Source organism: Micromys minutus (assembly GCF_963924665.1).
Source record: "Micromys minutus genome assembly, chromosome: 3".
In the NCBI taxonomy this organism is placed as follows: Eukaryota; Metazoa; Chordata; class Mammalia; order Rodentia; family Muridae; genus Micromys; species Micromys minutus.
Window position 1 is genome coordinate 68272015 of NC_137972.1, and position 21034 is coordinate 68293048.

At 43.6% G+C, this 21034-nt stretch overlaps 1 protein-coding gene across 1 annotated transcript in view; it reads left to right on the forward strand.

Annotated features, from left to right (window-relative positions):
* Positions 1-2599: 2599 nt before the first annotated feature.
* CERS3 (ceramide synthase 3) overlaps positions 2600-21034 on the forward strand; it is a gene marked incomplete at its 3' end in the record, with an annotated part of 79216 nt that continues 60781 nt past the window's right edge. Inside the window, exon 1 of the mRNA XM_080914256.1 lies at positions 2600-2682. The remainder of the gene's footprint in view (positions 2683-21034) is intronic.

Genomic DNA, 21034 nt, shown 5'->3' on the forward strand with positions numbered 1-21034 from the left:
AAAAGATAATGAAATTAAACATGATATAGAAACCAAGTTTGTTGACAGTGCTGGCCCAGAACACATACCCAGTTAGATTAAGAACATGACAAAAGCTGCCCCCCGCCCAGCTTCTTGCAGGGAAACATTGGTCTCTTCTACCTTGCATATTGCTTTCTGGGTTTAAAGCATCGCCCACAGCATCACAGTCCTCCTAGCCAGCCTTCTCCTGCCCTGTACTCCTGTCCATGTGTTACCCACCCCCATGACCCCTGGGGTCATCTTCCCAGAGACACCACACAACAGAAGACACAGTGCAGAGCTCAGCTCCAGAGAAGTCACAACTGACAAGCACTCCCAGGCTTCTTGTCCCCCCTCCCTCCAGTGTAGATTGTGCAGTGTGTCCCTGACGAAGACTGGGACTGCTCCTTGACAGTGTCCCCAAGAGATGGTGCTGGGGCTGGCACTCAGTGGTAGACTACATCCTTGGCATATACTAGTCCCTGGGTTCAATCCCATGCAACACCCAAAAAGACACTAGTTACTAATAAAACTCCTTTTGTTATAGAGGATGTGTTGAGGTATGTGAACTAATTCTTCCTTGATGTGAACATTATATTTCATCAGGAGATAATGTGAATTTTAGTATACAAAGGGACAAAATTGGGATTCTGTAATAGTCTTCTGGATTATCTAACTGAGGGAAAGGGATCCAGAATAGTACTTAGGAGAACCGTGTGCCCCAGATACCTCTAGATGGAAATGAGTGTGAGATGGTTGGCTACTCAGCTGGTGTCTGAAGGAACCCTCTGCCAAAACAGAAGCAGTTAAGCTGAGCAGCTGGTGCGGCATCACAGGCCTAAGCCTAACAGGACTGCTGGTTAGTGGCGCCTGAGAGAGCAGCAAGAGCGAAGCGCATTCAGGAAGAGCAGCAGCCAACCTCCCTGTCACTTCTGTTCCCTGAGAGCAGATGACAGAGGCCGTCCTGGAGCAGGCTGCTCTTGATCCTATGGGGGGAGGTCAAGACTTATCAGCAAGAGACAGGAATGAGAATGGAAACAAAATGTTGGAAAAGTGAACAAAGGAGCTGTGGTTAGACTAGATCTGGAAGACCAGATCTGGCCAGAGAGCCAGGCGCATCCATAGAGCAAACAAGGAAGACCTGAGCGGCCATCTCCCCTTCCAGTGACCTGCTGGCATTCAGCCTTCCTAAGGATGTGTGTTTGCATTGGTTTTGTGAGACAATCTCACTCTGTAGCCCAGGCTGGCCTGGAATATAGCTCAGTTTAGCCTAAAACTTTGTTGATCTCCTTGCTCTTTATATGCTAGGGTTACCAGCATAAACCACACCCATTCCTAATAATGCGCTAAGTCTATTAACTTGTTAATAAAAAATAATCTACAAAAAGAAAAATCTAGGAAGACTAAGTGAGCAAGTGTTGAATGAAGGCTGAACTTTCTGTGAACTAAATCCCGTAGGAAAACCCAGGAAGCTCAAGAGTTGCTGTTGGTTTGAAACTGCTATCTCCCTTTCTCTACTTCTGGTCTTTTTAAGTTTTCCTGTCACTTATCAGATGACAGAGAAAAAAAATGAAAGGCTTTCATCAGTTGGAGGCAGTTGTGGCTCCTGGGATCCGGCTCCAGGGTGGAGGAGGATGTGTAACAGAAACGCCAAGGATGCCGTTTGGTTTACCAGCGTACGTGAATCAACTTGTTGGAGCTTTCATCCAATCAAAGCGCCTTTAAATAAGCCAAGCCCAGAGCAGGTTTATCTTCCACGAGAGAAAGTGGGGCTGCCCTACACATGCACACACACACACACATACACACACACACACACACACACACACACACACACACACACACACAGAGTACACCACCTCAGACAAACCCAATCTTGAGCACACAGTCCCTTTAGAAATGAAACAGTTCAAGCAGAGAGTGTCCCAGTCCCGATGCCTTTAAATAGGCTCGTCTCTCTTTTGTGGTGTTTGCTCTGAGACTGAAACAAGAACAAGGTGATTTACATCTGACTGTTCTTTAAAAAAAAAAAAATGCCAGACTAATTTATTCATTTATTTAGGTTGTTACATTTTTTCTTTCAATAGATTTTGCCCCCGTCACTGGTAAACAGAGAAACCGCCTCTGAGGCTCCGTGAATGAGTCTTACGCTGTGGTGGTAGCAGTGGCGGTGGTTTAGTTAGCCGAATGCCCTGCCAGGATTTGCAGTTACTAGATATTCTGTAGTTGCCAAGGCAGCTCGCAGCAGATTACCTGTCCACAGTGCTTCATGTTGCTCTATTGCCGGCCATCTAACTCCCTTTCCTTTAGTGTAAACAGCAGAGCCATCTCATTCTGAGGCTGACTAATGCCTGTGTACCCTAGGCGGTGCTGGTGAGGTAAGTCAGTGTCTTACCAGACTCTAGTTTTTACTTCTCCCAGTGGTGAAACAGGAAGCTACATCCCATCTGGAAGAACCTGAAGGTGCCATCCAGTAGCTTTGCCTCACGTGACTACCTGCCCTCAGTCAGAAATCTTGACTTGCAACTTTCGAGGGTGGGTCTCTGCAAGAATTTCAGGGCTTACGTATAGATGAGGTGTGTTGCTCTCTGCTGAGAACAAAGCTTGCTGGAACGGGAAGCCTCCGCAGTTGCTCCTCACAGGCGAGGAGTATCTTGTGCAGACTGGCGCTTTGGGAAGAAGGTAGGTGTCAGTCAGCTCTGTGATATTAGGGAACTCCAGACAACGCTTCCCCCTCCCTGTGTGTGTGTGTGTGTGTGTGTGTGTGTGTGTGTGTGTGTGTGTGTGTTGATGCTGTGGGGGAAGATCCAGCAAGGGGGTTTGGAGCCTCCTGCCTGAGGGTTTGACTTGAGCAGTGCCTAGTAGTAGAGAGGAAATGTCGAGTCTGGACGTCTGCCCCTGCCTTGCTCACCTCGCTGGTTGCCGCTGATCCATTGAAGGGATGGCGGGAGTGGTTTAGGCACTGAACTCACACAGCTGGGTTTTGGTTATTAGGAAAACCTGACTCAAGACGGCATGAGCAGTGTGGTTCCTGTGCTGGCTGTGTGGCCTGTCAAATCCATTTCAAACCGTGTCCCAGACCCTTCAGCTTAGAGCAGGCAGGACTTGCTCATCTCAGCGACAAACTTCACTAAGTTAGTACTGACATTAGGGATGTAATACTCCTGTCATGCCCCAGAGAAAGTAGCTGATTGATTAAAGCAACTAACCTCATGCAACAAAACAGAGCCTTATTTTTCCAAAAATGAAGAAAGTCTTAGAAAAGAAGTTCTTATAAAAAATATTTTTAAAAAATCAATTTTTGGAAAATCACATAGCTCTAGGGAAGGGAACTTTTGGGACTCTCTAGGTGATGAATATTAATTTAACCACCGATGTGCAGTGTCCTTCTCTGTCTCTGTCTCCTCCTCTGCCTCTCTGTGTCTCTTTCTGTCTATCTCTCTTGCTGGGGAAGGAACCCAGGCCCTTCTGGAAGCCAAGCAAATGGTCTTCCGATGAGCTCCATTCACTGTTCTTCATGTGCTCTCTCTGTCAGGGCTGAGAGTCTGAACTTCTAACTCTCTCCTTCTAACCCTCCTAGAAGCCTGTTCTGTTTATTACCTCAAGGGGAAACTTTAGTTCTAATTTTACCCATAGGCTTGCTGGCCAAAAGACAGGTACTTTAAGGAGACAGTGGACACATCTACGGGTAATCACTGTATAGAAGATTTGGGAACTACCAGTCAAATCGATTAACATAGCTTTGGAGAGAATTCTTAGTAATGTCTAAAAGTATCATTGATAGTTAATAGTTTTAAACATTGGTTAGTTGTGTTGGCTACAATTTCTATTCATTGTTCAGTCCTTGCTGTATATGACTATTTTCTCATTGAACTCAGTGAGGTGGGACTAATAATAGTATACGCCTCCTACACGAGAGAGTTTAGTTTGGGGGCTGGAGAGCTGGATGGCTCAATGGTTAAGAGCACTGGCTGCTTTTATGTTCAATTCCCAGCACCCACATGGCAGCTCACAGCCATCTGTAACTCCAGGTCTAGGGGATCTAACACCCTTACACAGACACACACGCAGGCAAAACACCAATGTACATAAAATAGACAAACCAACAAACATAAATCTTTTTTAAAAGCTTAGCTCCAGTGAGAGATCTAGACTGGTATAAGTCAGTGAGAGGGAGAATGCTTTCTTGCCCCTTTCTACACCAAGCTGCAGGGTCTGACCTCATCCACTCCCTATTATATTAGTCTTCCAGGGTCCTTAGCATAGGGAGGGTCTCCAAAGCCCATGGTGACATTCAAGCACCCTAACTTGGAATTGTTTTTAAAAAAAAAAGCATAAAAGTGAAGGTTTTCCTTATAGTATTTTTATGTTTACTTCATTTGGGTTGGATCCTCTCTGCCCTTTTTCCTGCCTCCCTCTCTACCCATTGTCCCTTCCTGTCCCTACTCTCCCCACTGTCCCTTCCTGTCCCCCCTCCCCACTGTCTCTTCCTGTCCCACCCTCTTCACTGTTCTTTCCTGTCTTACCGTCCCCACTGTCCCTTCCTGTCCCACCCTCCCCACTGTCCCTTCCTGTCCCCCCTCCCCACTGTCTCTTCCTGTCCCACCCTCTTCACTGTTCTTTCCTGTCTTACCGTCCCCACTGTCCCTTCCTGTCCCACCCTCCCCACTGTCCCTTCCTGTCCCACCCTCCCCACTGTCCCTTCCTGACCCACACTCCCCACTGTCCCTTCCTGACCCACACTCCCCACTGTCCCTTCCTGTCCCACCCTCCCCACTGTCCCTTCCTGTCCCACCCTCCCCACTGTCCCTTTCTGTCCCCACTCTCCCCACTGTCCCTTCCTTTCCCCACCCTCCCCACTGTCTCTTCCTGTCCCACCCTCTTCACTGTTCTTTCCTGTCTTGCCCTCCCCACTGTCTCTTCCTGTCCCACCCTCCCCACTGTCCTTTCCTGCCCTCAGGAATTCTGCTGTCCCCTTTTATGTCATGTATGTCCTATTGTCTTTCCTCTACCTTTAGCCTTTTCCTCTCCTGTCCGCACCCCTATAAATACTCCCTGTGAACGATAACTGAACCCGGACTGGACATCTGAGGGAACATGCAGCATTTGTCTTTCCGAGTCTAGGTCGCCTCACTTAATGTAATATCTGTTTTTAATCCATTGTCTATACATTCATTTTTTAAAAAAATATGTGTTTGTTTTCTAATTGTGTGTGTGTGTGCCTGTCTATGTGGAGGTATATGCATGCAGCTGTAGGTACCCAGGGAGTCCAGAAGAGGGTGTCAAACTGCCTCAAGGTGAAGTTATAGGTGTCTGTGATCCACCTGACAGAGGTGCTGAAAAGGAACTGAACATGGGTCCTGTGTAAGAGCAGGATGTGCTCTTAACCATGGGGCCATCTTTCTAACCCTCTGAGAATTTCTGACCTTCATTCTTTATTTACAGCTAAATCCATTGTCTATATGTATCATATTTACATATATCCACATGTTATTCCTTCCCATGTGGGATCTCAGCTGCTTGCACTTCCTGGCTGTTGTGGGTTAGCTTGCTCATATGGCAGTTCACATTTTAGCTTTTTGAGAAAGCTCCACTCTGGTTTCCATACTGCTGGGCCAGGTCACAGCTGTAGCAACCATAAGTGTTTCTTTTTCCCAGTGTTCTATATGTGTTGTCATTGTCTTCCCAGAGGTAACTATGCTGGCCTTGGTAAGATGGAATCTCAAAGTGGTTTTAATTTTCACTACCTTGATGGATTAGGATTAAGATTACTTTCAAGAAATATTTATTGGCCATTTGTATTTCTTCTCTTAAGAACTATATGTTCAACTTCATAATGCAATTATCAGTTGGCCAATTTTTGTGCTATTTAATTTTTGTAGTTCTTTATATATTCTAGACATTAGCAACGTCATAAATGTAACTTGCAAAGATTTGCTCTGTTCCTTTAAAATGCCTGCTCATTAGGTCAGTGGTTTTCTTTACTGTAAAAAAAACCCTTCCGATTTTGTGTAATTTTATTTTTCAATTATTGGGGATACTGGGGTCTTAGAGCCAAACATTTCAACTTGGTGCCTTATTAAAAAAAATCCAGCTCAAACATCAAGCTATAGTTTGTTACAGATCAAGGTGAAGATGTGGTGTGCTGGACAGAACATAGAAAAGAAAGATTTGAATGTGAGTCACTGTTTCTTGCTCACTGTGGCCTAGATAGGCCAAAGAAATTCTCCAGGCTGTGATTTCCTCATCTGTAAGCATACTATTCCAATTCCTGTCATGTTACACTGGGTGTTGAATAGAGAGGCGGGACAGTAAGTGCCTGCCACACGGCACGGCAGTGGTGGCTTTGATAAATCATACTTATTTCCCCAGCGCACAGTAAAACTCAGAGAAGCAGAAATAGGTCTTTCTTTTCTAAGCGTTCATCATTGCAAAGTGACAGACCGGGACAATATGTTGTTATACACACACCTAACACACATACAGACTTCTGATGCAAGTTTTCCTGAAGCCATTGCAGAGGTACAATTAGAAACAGGCAGACTCATGGCAAGAGGGTGCCTGCAGCTCCCCACACACCAGCCTTAGACTCCCTCAAAATTCCCCAATGTAGCCGAGAAAGGCAATGTGAAAAGATCAACCCATATAATATATACATACATACTTACACATACATATACACATATGAGAAAAGATGGACTGTGGCAAGAGTGATTGAGACATCCACAAGCAAGAAGGCTGGATTTAAATGTATTTGGGTGGATCATTACACATAAAGAACAGGAATTTGGGTCCAGCAAGATGTCCAGTAAAGGGACCTGCTGCCATATGTGACCGTCTGCGTTTGCCCTAGAGACCCACATGGGAGGAGAGAGGAGAGTCATGCAATTTGTCCTGTGATCCCCCACAGATGTACAGGGGTGTGTGTGAGAGAGTGTAAAACACACACACACACACACACACACACACACACACACACACACACAAGTGACTAAATGTAATATGTTTTAAAGAATGGGACTTTTGTCAGTCTGTTCCTAACTCTGAATCCTGAGGAGTTGCATCAGGTATCATGTCAAAAAGGCAGGGAGGATCAGGGGGAAATGTCCTTGCAGCCTGACACTTTGCTATTCTCCCTTCTCCTGGACAAACCTCCACACAGAGTGTAGCACAACCCAAGTGTGTGGTTTATTCATTTCACGAATCTAGATAAGCCTGGACGTCATGCAGCTCTCACTGAATAGCCGATAGACCATGTGAGCCAAGGCTTGCATAAGATGGGGCTTCTTTCTCTAAACCCAGCACAAACATCAGTTACCATTTTCCTGCCCTACTATACATGTCACTGTAAGACTTGCTCTCATGGCTGACATTTTAAACTGTGTCATCTTAAGTGAAGCAAAAAACCTAATTAGATCAAGTAAAGGATGCTTATAAAGAAAACTCTCAACTAGCAAGAGAATGGAGAAATTACGACTTATGACTCCCTGACATCATACAGAACTGTAACAGCCTAAGTTCCCCCATGGTGCTTTCTGCTGATGGCAGACTCACTGGCCAGGGTTTTTTATCACATCTGGAAGCCAGAGAAAGTTCAGTGCTGACTATGATACCGCTGTGGGAAGATGAGAATGTGGCTTGGGTGACCGTCAAACTTTTCCTTTCCTAAGCATGAGAATTAAAATGGTTTTGTCTGGGCCTGTATGCTGTCAGGTATGAAGCCGAGGGTTTGGGTTTGCTCTGACAGCCCTTCCTTTTCATCTTCTCACCAGCGTTACTGTGGGAGGATCTATGGGGAGGACTCTGCTGCTGCATGAGTAATAGTTCCGACTTAATGGGAGGCTTTCCTGTTACTGTTCCCTAACTTCATTTGCTCTTTTTTTTTCCTTTCCCCCATTTTTTTTCAACGATGAAGCTCAAACTCAAGGCCTGGTTGGTGCACATGCTTTGCCTCTGAGTTATGCACCTATACTTCTGAATTATACACACAGACAGACACACAGATACACACAGACACACACAGACACACACACACACAGATACACACAGAGATACACACACAGACACACACACACACACACACACACACATACTTTCTGAGATGGACTCACCATGTCTCTAAGGTTGACCTTGACCTTACTCTGTAGTTCAGGCCTGGTATTTATCGTAAATGCTGCCTCGGCCTGCTGACATGTAGAAATTGAAATAAACAGACAAACACATCTCTGCCACCAGTCAAGATTTTAAAATCCAAATCCTCAAATTTCTGTGCATGATACCAGTATGTACAAACATAAGTTGTGTGAATGTGTACAGTTAAAAAATGACTCCTAAAGACATGTTCTTTTCCTCATTGATGGGAACAGTATAAAATTCACAAGCCAGGCCACGTAGGTTATATGAAGAGATGAACTATTGTGCTCGGGAGTGAGATAATGACTTACTATATGCGCACTTCTAAAATGGAGCGCTTTATGAGGAGCACTACTATGATAAAACATGCATTTCTCTTCAGGAGCAAAGCTCGCTTGTTTTACTTTGATGCCCTTGTCAAGCTTATTTTATTGGACAGTCAATAAAAGCTTGTTGATTAGATTGAGCCTGACACAGGCTAGCAGTAAACTAATCATTTCAAGATTCAAGCAAAAAAAATTCTAGAACAGTTTTTTTATTATTATTTCAATAATGAAGATTATTCAAGCTTGATATCTAAGTTGGCTTCAATTTCTTCTCTTCAAAGTTTGTTTTCTTGTTTGACCTGGGACTAAAGCTATAAAAACATAAAATATGCTGATGCAATGAAAACACAAATTATACTCATCTGTAATGTTGTGCATGTTACAGGGTCTCTGCCATGTTCTACTTCGGGTCACAGTTATAGACTCTCCTAATGAGCTCCTCCTGCTCCATTAGCTACAACTGGCTTTACCTGGATGCTTTCCAGGAACAGTCTGCTTTCCGAGGAATTCTGGTCTCTGGGCTGTTTGAGAACAAAACATTGTAGCTCCCCAAATGAGGACTGAAAACTAGCAGGCAGATGTTTATTTCATGGGATACACAATCAAATTCATTTCCAAATGATTTTAACCTTTACTGACACACACACACACACACACACACACACACACACACACACAGTTTCTGAATTAATATCGAAAAGACACTTTTGATATACTTGTTTTAACTGTCATTTACTTTCTACTTTATAAAGTTGTTCACCATGGAAATAGGTTTTAATATTGGATGTGAACAAGCAATCAACTAGGGACCTTTAAAGGAAGGGTGTCACATGGAGATTACAGGGAAATCTGCAGATACTGGAACCTGTGATCTATGATCTCAGTACCACAGCAAACTGGGAGCTGATTGACTATCCGTGTGGAAAAAGAGATCATTGCCTTAAGATGTATTCAGATATGTCAATAACTTCTAGACCTACATCAGTCTAACAAAGAGGCTGGCCCAATAAAGATGTCTCTTAAATGTTAAAAAAAAAAAAAAAAAAAAAAAAAAAACAGAAAGCCAATTTTATAAACTCGCTGTAGAGAAAACATGGAGCTGGCAAGATGGCTGAGTGATTGAAACACTTTCTGAACAGGCCTGTTGACCTAAGGTTGTCACCTGCCATCAACAGCACAAGGAGAAATCCAGTTCCTGAGTGTTTCCGCTGACATCCACAAACATGCCACATCAATCACACACACACAGTACATACTCTTACTACCAGTAAAGACAAATAACAATGAATGGATGATATATAAAGCACCTATTAATAATTTTATATTGGTTGCACATGAAATGATAATATTTTTGTTTTTGATGTATTGGGTTATATCAAATGTTCAAATAAATTTCAGTTTATTTTACTTCTTAAAGATAGGTAAAACCACATGTGACTTCAATTTTTATCTTTTACTGGATAGCATTGTTCTCTATGACAAAAGTAGAATATGTTTATGACCTTGGCAAGTTGTTTTTAAATGAAATACAAAATTACATAATAAAAAGATGTATAGAGTGGGGTCTATTAGAATGAAGAAGCTGAGGCTCGTGAAGAATACCACCAAGAGGAGAAGCCAAGGTGCAGAGGGAAAGGAGGCCATGTACCTTCTGTACAGCTAGCAGACCCATGTCCAAGACACGCAAACACGTAAGAATACCTTAGGTCATTTTCAGTCAGCATACAGACTACTAGACTGCATTGCGACAGGTTCACTCATGCTGACCTCCCCCTTAAACAAATCAGTGCTGAAGGCCCAACACAACAGAAAAATGAGCAAGAGATCTAACCAGGTCCTTAGAAGGACAGAGAAACAAAGGACAGAAGGACAGCCACATGGCCGAGAACTTGGGATGCTCCCAGTATTGTCAGCTCTTGGGTACTGAGAATGAAAACCACAACACCATAGTCCTGTACACCCAGCAGAAAGTCTTTCATCTAAATGTCCCATGGAATGTGGCCAGAGCTCTGAGATGCTCCAGGGGCAGAAGTTGACACCTTTGGATACCTTTTTTGTTTTACAAATCTATTGGACCTCAATATGCAAACAATTTGTGCCCTAGCATTGCTGCTACAAAATATATATGTCCTATGGACATGTCTGCATATACATAGCTAAAGAAATATCCAAGAATTAATCTTTATTATTTAAAGAAACATCCAACTCAGAACAGCCCAAATTTGTACTGATGATAGTGTGGGAAGACAGTTTTCAATAAAGTCACACAATGAAGTAAGGAACACCAGTGAAAATGGGCCAACTGTTGCACCTGATGACCTTGGGGACAGCTCAGTCCTCACAGTCAAGTGAAGAATCCAAATGCCAAGATATAGATTCGGGTGGTTCTACTGCTAATCAGTTGAGAACAGGCAGCATTAAGCTGTGAGACTGGGAGTTGGGAGGGGACAGATGAGGACAACGGTGGAGTGGGACAGAGGCACAAAGAGAACATAAGATGTTGACAACACTTAATCTCTGAGTGCTTCACAGAGCTTACCCAGCTGATCCTGGGACTAGGAAGCCAGAAAACCTGGTCTAATAGGCCTAGATTAGAGAAAAGTGTCATTCTAAAATGTCTGCCTGTGATTGACATGTAAATCCCAGGCTGAGAACCAGTCCTTGAAAGCCTATGACCAACACTCACTGTTGTACCTGGGTGTGCAGGACCCTATCCTTACAGTGTAAGGCTCCCCAGTCTTAAATGCCTTGGAAAAGTGTGCAGGTTTCAAATCAGCAGCACACTGGCTTAGGAAAGTGTGCCCTATTTAAGGCCTGTCACTCCAGATGACTATTGCCAGATCTAACTTTTCAAATAAACTTACAATTCTGGGTTCCTGTGAAAATTCTCAAGTTGTAAATGTTGGCTCGCATCAAATCAGTTTGGAACTCTGACTTAAAACTTTAACGCTGGAAGGTAACTTATGTTTATCTTTGTATAACATAACATATTACATTTCTCCTTTCCTGCTTCTATGGGGTGTGAACTTAAATAGGGCATCTAAATATGCACTAAAATATGCACACATGCATATGTATCACATACACACACACACACACACACACACACACACACACAAGTACCCTGATAGAACATTATTACATACCCTCAAGGTAATTATAGTCATTTGCATTTTTGGATGCAAAAATTGCATCTATTTGATGTAATCTTGGGAAGTTAACTCTGTGGCTCAAAAGTTGATTATATTAGCATTGCTTTTCACAGCCTGCGGGGGGGGGGGTGTATTTGGGTCAGGCAGCTACATGGTTTGTGAGGTTCTGTAGGTCTTGTCCAAAGCGACAATGTTAATGGATGTTTGACTGCTTTGAGCCCCACCCAACAACTAATGTCAGTATTCCATTATAACTTCATGGACTCAGGACAGGAAGGGCTTTGTGTGTTTAGAAGGCTTTTTCTGACTTTCAGTTTTTAACCCATCAAGATTGTTCAAAACCACTTACTTCAAAAAAATCATAAAAAGTGATAATAAAAATCGATCTTTTGCACTGGCTATGGTGATGCATGCCTGTAATCCCAGCACACGTGTGTGCTTCAAGCAGGAGGATTGTGAGTTTCTGGCCAGTGTGGGTTATATAGTGAGACACTCTCACAGAAGCAAAATAAAACAAAAAAACAAAACAAAGAAAAAACAAACAAAAGAAAAACTTCTTCGTTCAGTGTAAAGCAATGCAGATCAGTTTAATGAAAATTAAAATGAGGTCCTAGCTTGACGCTTAGTGCCTGCCATTGACTTTTGACTCTGAATTCTAAGGATCTATACAAGTCCCTTCTGCTCTCTGAGCTTCGGTTTCTCCTTCGTGGTAGGCATCATGGTTACTGGAGGCTGCAGTGCATGGGCGCTGGGAGAACTGGTACCTGACACATGTCATACACGTTACCATTGAATGGTCTTCTCTGGTCTGTAGGAGACAGTTTGTTACTTGTTCCAGATTCTCAGCTGTAAAACTGGTTTGGATGGCAGTAGACAGCTGAGTCATACTGCGTACTTTCTCCTCTGCCTTCTATCCCCAGAGCACGGGCTTGATCCACTTCCTAGAGTCCACGGATAACCAACCCCTGAGAGGGCGGTAAAGAATGCAGACAGAAGGGGCTTGCACCTAGCCCCACTGCCTGCTTTCTGGTGGAATAGAGGGTAGATGGTCAGGAGGTAAATGGTGGACAGTCTAGGAGGCACACACAGGTGAGCCACACAGTGGGTATGGACTTCCTGATGACCTACAAAGAGCTTTCTCTGGGAAGTGGTTTAGCTGGATTATCAGACAGTCTGAGGATTTGGAGCACAGCCTGAACAGATAAATCTTTGATGTCCAGGGTTTCTGAGACTTCTGGTGTTGCCGACACTTAAGCAGGCCCATCACAGATATTACAGACAGCCCAAGGCCAGAGTGCTGATGCAGTTTAAAGCGTTCAGCCCATCCCTATGCTTCTCAACTTCTGCTTCCTGCTTGGTACCCAGTATGTGTGTACTCGGTCTACTTCCCTTCCCTGAGAGCATGAGATGGTGTCATTTGGGGGAGGGAGGCCAGACCTAGAAAGATCTCACACAGGCCCCTTCTCTGTAGCTTTCACCAGTAATGTGTAGCTTTGCTTCTAACAGCATTATAATCTGGCAGAAAAAAATAATTTAAGAATACTCAGTTTATTTATTTTTATTTGTGCTCACACTTGTGTGTGTGTGTGTGTGTGTGTGTGTGTGTGTGTGTGTGTGTGTCCATCCATCAAGGCCAGAAAAGGGGATTGGATCTATTGCTAGTTGTGCTATCTGGTGTGGGTGCTGGGAATAGAATTGAGTTTCTCTATGAGAGTGAGTATTTTCAAACACTAGCCACATCTCCAGCCTCAAGAGATTGTTTAAAGAAGCACTGTTAGTTTAATTCTTTTGAATGCTGGGGATAAAACCAAAGTCTAAACATATGTGTTCTCTATGAGCTATGTATCCTTAGTCCAAAAAACTAACTGGTGACAAGAAAATATAGGGCCATCTAGACAGTATTGGGGGCTGTGGTAATGAGAGCATCCCACTGGGAAAGGGGCCTGGGTAAAGTGCAAGACGTGCTGAGCTGGGAATCCTCTTTGTCAGCTCAGCATTGGCTCTCACTTTTACCAGCTGACTTTCATTAGTAAGGCAGGCCCCAGAAAGATAAGACAGTAATTATATCAGTGCATGTTGATAAAGTTAAAGAATTCTCTCTTTAAAATACATGGATATGTGGAAATTCTAGCAACCTGGAGAAATGTTTATTTCTAAGTAATAGATTGTTCTTAAACAGAATACCAGGTTTTTGTTCCCCTGACCCCATGCACCTTTGTAAGCAAAGTCTCTCTAAATTTAAAGCAATAGATTTGACCTTGCCCAAGTATACTGAGCAGGGGAACACATAATCTATCCAGATTCCAGGCTTTTTAGATCAATGTAACATTTCTATTCTGTCCCTCCTGCCCAGACCTTCTGGAAATCAGAGCATTATACTTCTCTCTTCCATAAGTAGATTTTTGAATTAAAACTAGACCAGGAAGAGGAGCTCTTTCCAACAATGTCTCCTTATTTCCACTTGACAAAGAATGCCCAATGGCTGGGGCCACTGACTGAGGCAGTATCCGGCTGACCAGAGGAGACAAGCAGGCAAATGTCAGCTTAGCGTCCCAGAGGAAGCTGAGCCCAGTGCTGGAGATCAAGGTCAGAGAAGAAACAGAGCTTTTCATCCTTGAACTTTTCTGATCATTTAGCGACTAAGAGGCTTCGGTTGAGGCTGTGGATTTGCACCACTCTTTTTTTCTTGCCCTCCCCCTGGAGTTCACACCCAACACATCACCAGAGATAATTAGCATCTGCCATCTTGGTCCTTTCCACTCTGCAGGGACAACAGGCTGCACAGCAGGAAACCCTGAATTGCATAAGCCCATATTTTATCCAAACTGGAGACTTACTTCATCAGAGCAATCTAGTCTTAGTAATCCAGGCCCTGAACATGACTCACTCAACTTCCGGTGTATGTGGGTCTGACAGCAGATGTTTCCACTTCCTGCCTGATCAAGGTGTGTCTCCATATTCTCACCCTGGATCTCTTTCTGGTCTAGAAAAGGATGCATTTGGTGAGATTTCCCAAGACAAATTCCTTGATATAAAAATCTTCTTGCACTGACAGCATGTGGCTGTCAAGTCATTCAAAAAGTTGTCACGTAGTGGCACCTGCTATGGTTGACCTATACACAGGTTCAGTTACTCTGAAGACCACAGATGAGGGCTGGCCCTTGTTTATTGGAAGGGCATGGTGCCACTGTCGAGGAGAGGTGAGAGAGACCACAGTATTGCTACCTACAATTTATTGGGCACTTATGACATGCAATCAGATGCTACTACTGAGCTAGCTCCTCAAGGATGCGTACGAGGCAGACATCACCCTAAGTGATGTAGACAGGTGGCCTTATTTATCCCAACCCACATCTTACAAAATAGATACTACTGCATACATCTTACAGATGCACCAACTAAAACTTAGGGCATGTCACTTATGCTGGGTTGCATAGCTAGGATGAAATAAAGATAGCAGTCAAGTTTCCACAGCCTTCATTCCTGTACCGTGCCCTGACCTCATAGTCTACTCCAGTGTGCTGGGGCAGAGAAGTCTGTGCAGCCTCCCCATAAGTCTACTGACAGGAGTGTTTGAAAATGGATTACATTGTGACATGTAGTCTCTCCAGGACTTGATCCCAGACTTTTGGTTTAACCTAGTTGGTATCCATTCTGTAGTCAGTTATAAGTCAGTTATCCATTCCCAGTCTGAGAGAATAGTGTTTAATCCTCATGTTTACCTAAACGTACAGCTGGTTCTTCCCCATATCCAGTAGGTTAGCACAGTCAGTTAACATTGTGAGGACATTTATCCAGCACCTCAGTGAGTCCAGGTCGGTCTGTATAGGTAATCACCCTCAGTGCCACAAAAGGTCTTTGCAAAAGGATTAGCCCATTAGCAGGTGAGCAGATGGGAGTTCAGAGAGATGGGGTTAACCAAGTTGACTCAGCTATTTCGAGACAGGCCTGGCCATCAATCTGCATTTCTCCTGGAACAGGGAGAGTCCACACTTAAAATGTAAATCTCTTTCATTTGTAGGTTCCATGAAAGAAATACTGAATTCTTTGAGGTGATGTGTCATTCTTCTTGGCAACAACTACCAACTTGCCTCTTCTATGGCCTTACTGCCTGGGTCCCTTGTCCCCAGTGGAGAAGGGAAATATTCTTGAGTGGCACACACAGGGATTTTTGAGGACAAAACCCTAAGTAGATTGGAAATAGTTCAGGTTAGAAAACTGAAGGTGAGTCACCTTTGCTCCTTTATGAGTCACAGCAGCAGGTTCCTTGCCTACTGGCCTTTATCCGGTTCGGGCCCACTCTCCTGTACTGCAGACTAATAACACAGGGATCTGTGGAGTGGGTGTGACTCACTAGGTGAGGGAGGAGAGCTTGCAAGGGAAGACCTGCAAGAAAAGAAGGACCTGCTGGAGAGGGACAAAGTGTGGGAAAGAAAATGCTGACATGTTGACACTATTCAGACTGAGATGTCTTAATATCCTGACACCATTGTCTAGTTGTCAAGTACTAATTTACATCTTAGTTTATAGGAATTAACAAGAGAAAAGACAAGAAAAGGCGGTTAGTGAAGTTCTGCCTTCAAAGGTAGAGTGGCCAGCCCTGTGAAACTTTCTCAGGATTGCCCTGCCTGTCTTTTCTTTGAGCTGTAATATTTACATCCCAAGACTGCTCTCTGGACCTTGGTTTTGTGCACATCTGGTAGCATCAGGGCTGGTTTTCTGCAGATGTCTATTCCTGCTACCAATCTAAGGCTCATCTATCTCTCTTGGACCTGAGCAGGCTGAGGCAGTGTCTTGTCAGTTAATGATGGGGCAGGGATGAGCCAGAGTATCCCAGCAGGCAGGAGGAGAGCTCTCAGGAGGAATGTTTGGGGAAAGTGCCCCCAGGAACTTCAGCTCCTGTCTTGTTCTGACTTGAATTGTTGGTTTGTAGGTCCATCCCAGAAAGTGTCATCTAGGTTGGTGAGGAAACATACTTTAGATTTTCTCTAAAATTGTTAGGACACAAGACTGCGATGGTTATTAATTCTTTGTGTGTAAAGAGGTACAATGAACTTTTACGTAGGTAATTGGCATGGCTTATTCAAGTCAACCATTAGTTTTTGTACATGAATAAAGGTTTTAAAGGTTAGTGTCTTTATGAAAATATTAATTTAATGTGGACCCTCTTAGTAGCCCCCATTAGTTAAGTAGGGAACTGGATGTGTAGGAAAATACTAGCTGCCAGAGTTTTCTCAGATGAAGGAATAAAAGAACACTTAAATAAACCAATTCTAAATAATCATAATGTTAGGTCAACAGTAATAAAATCTAAACATTTAAATCAGCCAGAACCATTTCATAGGTGAGGAGACAGATCAGCTAGTCATCCTGATGCTCATTGATATATTTATGAAAAGAGAAAGGGGGAAATGTGTTTTATGGATGTGTAGTGAGGTATGGGAGAAGGGGCTGCCTCAGGAGGCCCATGCTGAGGTATCCCTTTCCCCTGAGGGACCAGCCACATGATGGTATAGTATAAAATAGAGTTTATTCAAGGCATGGGGAGGGGAATTAAGAGGGTAATAGAGGCAGAGAAAGACAGACAGAGAGAGACAGAGAGAGATAGAGAGGAGAAGAAAAAGAAGAAAGGAAAAGAGAAGAGAAATAGAGGCCAACAAGGAGTACATGGAGAGAGAGAAGAGAATGGGAAGAGAGTGGGAGCAAGAAGGCAAGAGCAAGTGCAAGCTCAAGAGAGAGCAGAGGGGCTCAAGCAGTACCTTTTAGAGTGAGTCAGGTATAGCTGGCTGTTGCCAGGTAACTGTGGGGCAGGGCTTAGACAAAATGCTAACCCATGGCTAGCATACTGTGGTCACTATTGTGGCCAGGCTGTGGTCCTACTGGCTCTTACGTCCCCAAGAGTGGCCACTCTATTATTCTACCTCCTCTGATAAATGTTGGCCATTTGCTTACTCTGCAAAATCCTAGGTGCTACTGTGGGTCACTAGAAAGCAATCTTTGCTCTTGTGGGTCTTGGAATATAGGAAGGCAAGAAAAGCAGACGACTTACTGTCACAGGGTCACAGAATGAGGTCAGGGTAGGCACGAGGTCACTGCAGAATTAAGCAACGCTCTCAGCATCCAGGGAAACCCTACAAGCATCTTGGGTCTAGCAGACTCTGCAGGGAGAAGTGGGGCTCCAGATAGGAGAGAGCCATTGTGGAGCACTCTCATGGAGATTTGTCCAGGCTATGTCCAGGTAGTTTTCCTGCACATGACAGCATATGTGAATTCTGACTGAGCCTTTCTAAGAGGTCTGTGTAATTGTCAGGCATTTCATGAGGTCAGTTGACACAACAGAGAAAAACACTAGAGCCTCACTCTCTCCTGGAAAAGAAAAAGATCGCATATGGATTCCAGGATCTAATGGGCATGCCAGTGGGATATGAGCGTTGCTAGAAAATTATCATATGATTTGTAGTGACTCATAAAATGTCCCTTGCAGAAAGTGATAGCTGGCTCATGGCTGAATGTCATGGGACATTAAGTTTTGGGATATATGGGGATAACTTCATATAATCATCTGATCTCCAAACATAGTGAAGAAAACGCCAGTATTTTGACTTGTCTAGGAGAACCATAGTGTTCAGTTTTCTACTATAAGAGTAAGGGTAGAAAGATGGATACCTTCCCCCATCAGGGTAGGCTGGGCCCAGTGAGGGCTGTTGTGCTCATGAGGGCCTGGCCTGTGGGGAGAACTCTACAGTGTAATGCATGGGAATGGCAGGTTGAAGAAACAGTTGCTACCCTAGGATAATAAGACCCACTGAGGGTTTAGAGCACTGGATGCAGAGGTGATTCCTGAGAGTCCAGAAGAATGTGCTGAAAACTCTGAGGAACCAACTTACCATGGCACAGCCACTAGGCCACATGGTAGAGCTGCTCCTTGGAGAGACCTAGCTCACTGGAGGCTCCATGCTGGGGGAGGGACTGGAATACTGTCTGCTAGAGAACCTGACAACTTCACTGTGAGCTCTCTAGAACTTAGAAGCAAAACCCCTTTCTCTCTTGATCTTTCTCCACTGCCTGGGGGCCATTGGCAGTGGAGAACTCTATCTTGGGATGAGATTTACGTTTCCAAAGCAGCCAAGATGATGTTGGAAGTGGAGAGGTGTTAAAATCAGAACTGGCAAAAGCTTCATACAAGAAGCCCCACAAGCAGATCAGGTCCTTAGACATCCCTCCCCAGGCAGAAGGGCAATGGAGACCTAGGTCCCCAATTGACTTGTTAGGAAGGAAGCCCTCCAGCTCATTTTTATTGAGCTATACATTTTAGATATACATTCTTGTATAGAAAATATTTTAAATATTTTATCTCAGTGTGTGGCTTGCATTTCATTCTCTCAAAGTTTTGATGAGTAGGTCTCTCCACTTTTATAATCTACTTAGAAGCAACACAAAGAATAGCTCAGGCTTATGACTCCTCCATAGTCTTCTCCACATAATAACTAGAGTTTTAGCTGAGAATGTAACGCAAAGCCTCAGCTCCATGCCTTGGGTAAGATAGGTGTTCCCGTTTGTTGTGTAGGACAGCCTAGCTATGGTTGGAGTAGGATGGAAGTCAGGTGACCTGAAGTGTCCCTCTGGCCCAGTACTGTCCATCTTCCACTAAAAGAAGGACATGAAGCCCCATCCATGGGAGACAACACAAATTAGTCCCATCCCTGTGTCATTAGCTGTGCACAGCTGCTCCAAGCACAAGGGAGGCTAGGAAGTGACACCCCACCTACAGGGTAGCACTCAGCCCAGGCAACATGGGCTAGGAATGAGAGTTCTGGGATAAAAGGTGAAACAAAAAAGTTCTTGGGGTCATTCTGATACCCATCAAGGACATCATTAGGTGGTACATTTTTATCATATATAGTATGTTATTTTAGATTTAAAATCTCTGAGGATACTGAAATTCCTTGAGGCTTTAAATGAGTAGAATTGCAAACGTGTTCTGAGAAATTTGCTTTAAATTGCTTTTTTGTTTTTTCTTCTCCTTATGCAAGTCACTTGCTTCTCAATAGGGAGTATAGGAGGTTCCCTCTTCCTGGTTTATATTTCCTCCTTAGTTTTCCAATAGCAGCTCAAGCAGCTGCAGTGTGGTTTTTTTGTTGGCTGTGAGTGGGGTGGGTGTAGTGTGAGTATGTGAAGGGTGGTATGTGTATGTGCATGGTGTGTGTGTGTAGTGTGTGAGTGTTGTATGTGTATATATAATGTATGTGTATTGTTTGTATGGTGTATATGTGATATGTGTGTGGTGTGTGTGTTTCTATGTGTGATGTGTGTCTGTGTGTGTATTTGTGTGTATGTATGTGAGTGTGTGTATATGGTATGTATATGTATGTGTGTCTGTGAGCGTGTGTGTGTGTCCACACATGCTCATTAATATTCATAATCACAGTGAATTTTTTTAGGGTTAGGTGTTTGTGTCAGATACATGGTCTTGCTTGGTTACCTTTGAGAGAATCCACAGTGGCTTAGTCTTAAGACTGCTCACAGGAAACAAAGAGCTGCTAGTGATTTCCTTTGTGCTTTGTCTTAAAGGCATAAGCAGTTTCTTGGGGCTGGGTGTGCAGAGTTAGCTCCAAAGAAAACACACATCAGTAATGTAGACGAACATGTTTACCTGACCCTAGACCCAAATTCTGAGGGTTGTCTTAAACTAGTAAAACTGAAGTTGCTTGGAAATAATTAACTTAAACATCCTTTGGCTGTATTATATTCCTGAGGGTCTGCCACGAGGGCAGTTCTGCGTGGACTGTAGACATGTCCTGGCTGGTCAGCTGGTGTTCTCTTCCTAGAGACCCTCTCCAGCTGTAACCTCGCTGGCTGCCCAGGCAAAGAGGAACTCAGCATGACCAAGTAGTAAAACTATGTACCTGCTGCCAGGAGAATTCCAGGCAGACGTGTTAAGGAGTGGTCCTTTGGGTTTCTTCATTTGTCTTTGCATACTGAGACAAGTTCTGTCTGTGTTTCACAAGCCGACCTTGAACTCATGAGCTCAAATCATAGTCTTGCCTCAGAGTCTGACAATCTGGGAATAAACAGGACCTGCTTTAACAGGTTTTTTTGGTTTGTTTGTTTGTTTTTTGTTTTTTGTTTTTTTCAGACTTACACTAAGTCTAGAGTTCAGCTGAAGGAGTATAAGATCATAGCATTGGAGACAGCGAGGGTCTCAGAACCACTAAACTAAATTAACTAAAAAGTTAATGGATCACAGTCCCACGCACCTAGTGACAGAATCACTATTGTGAATTTTGTAGGATCTCCTTCTCCTTCCCTCTCTTCCCATTTCTTGGTGTCTTAAACAAAAAACAAAACAAAAAAAACAAATAACAAATAAACAAACAAAAACATTACTGGAGATTATTAGTCTTTCCTGAGGGAAGGCTGGTG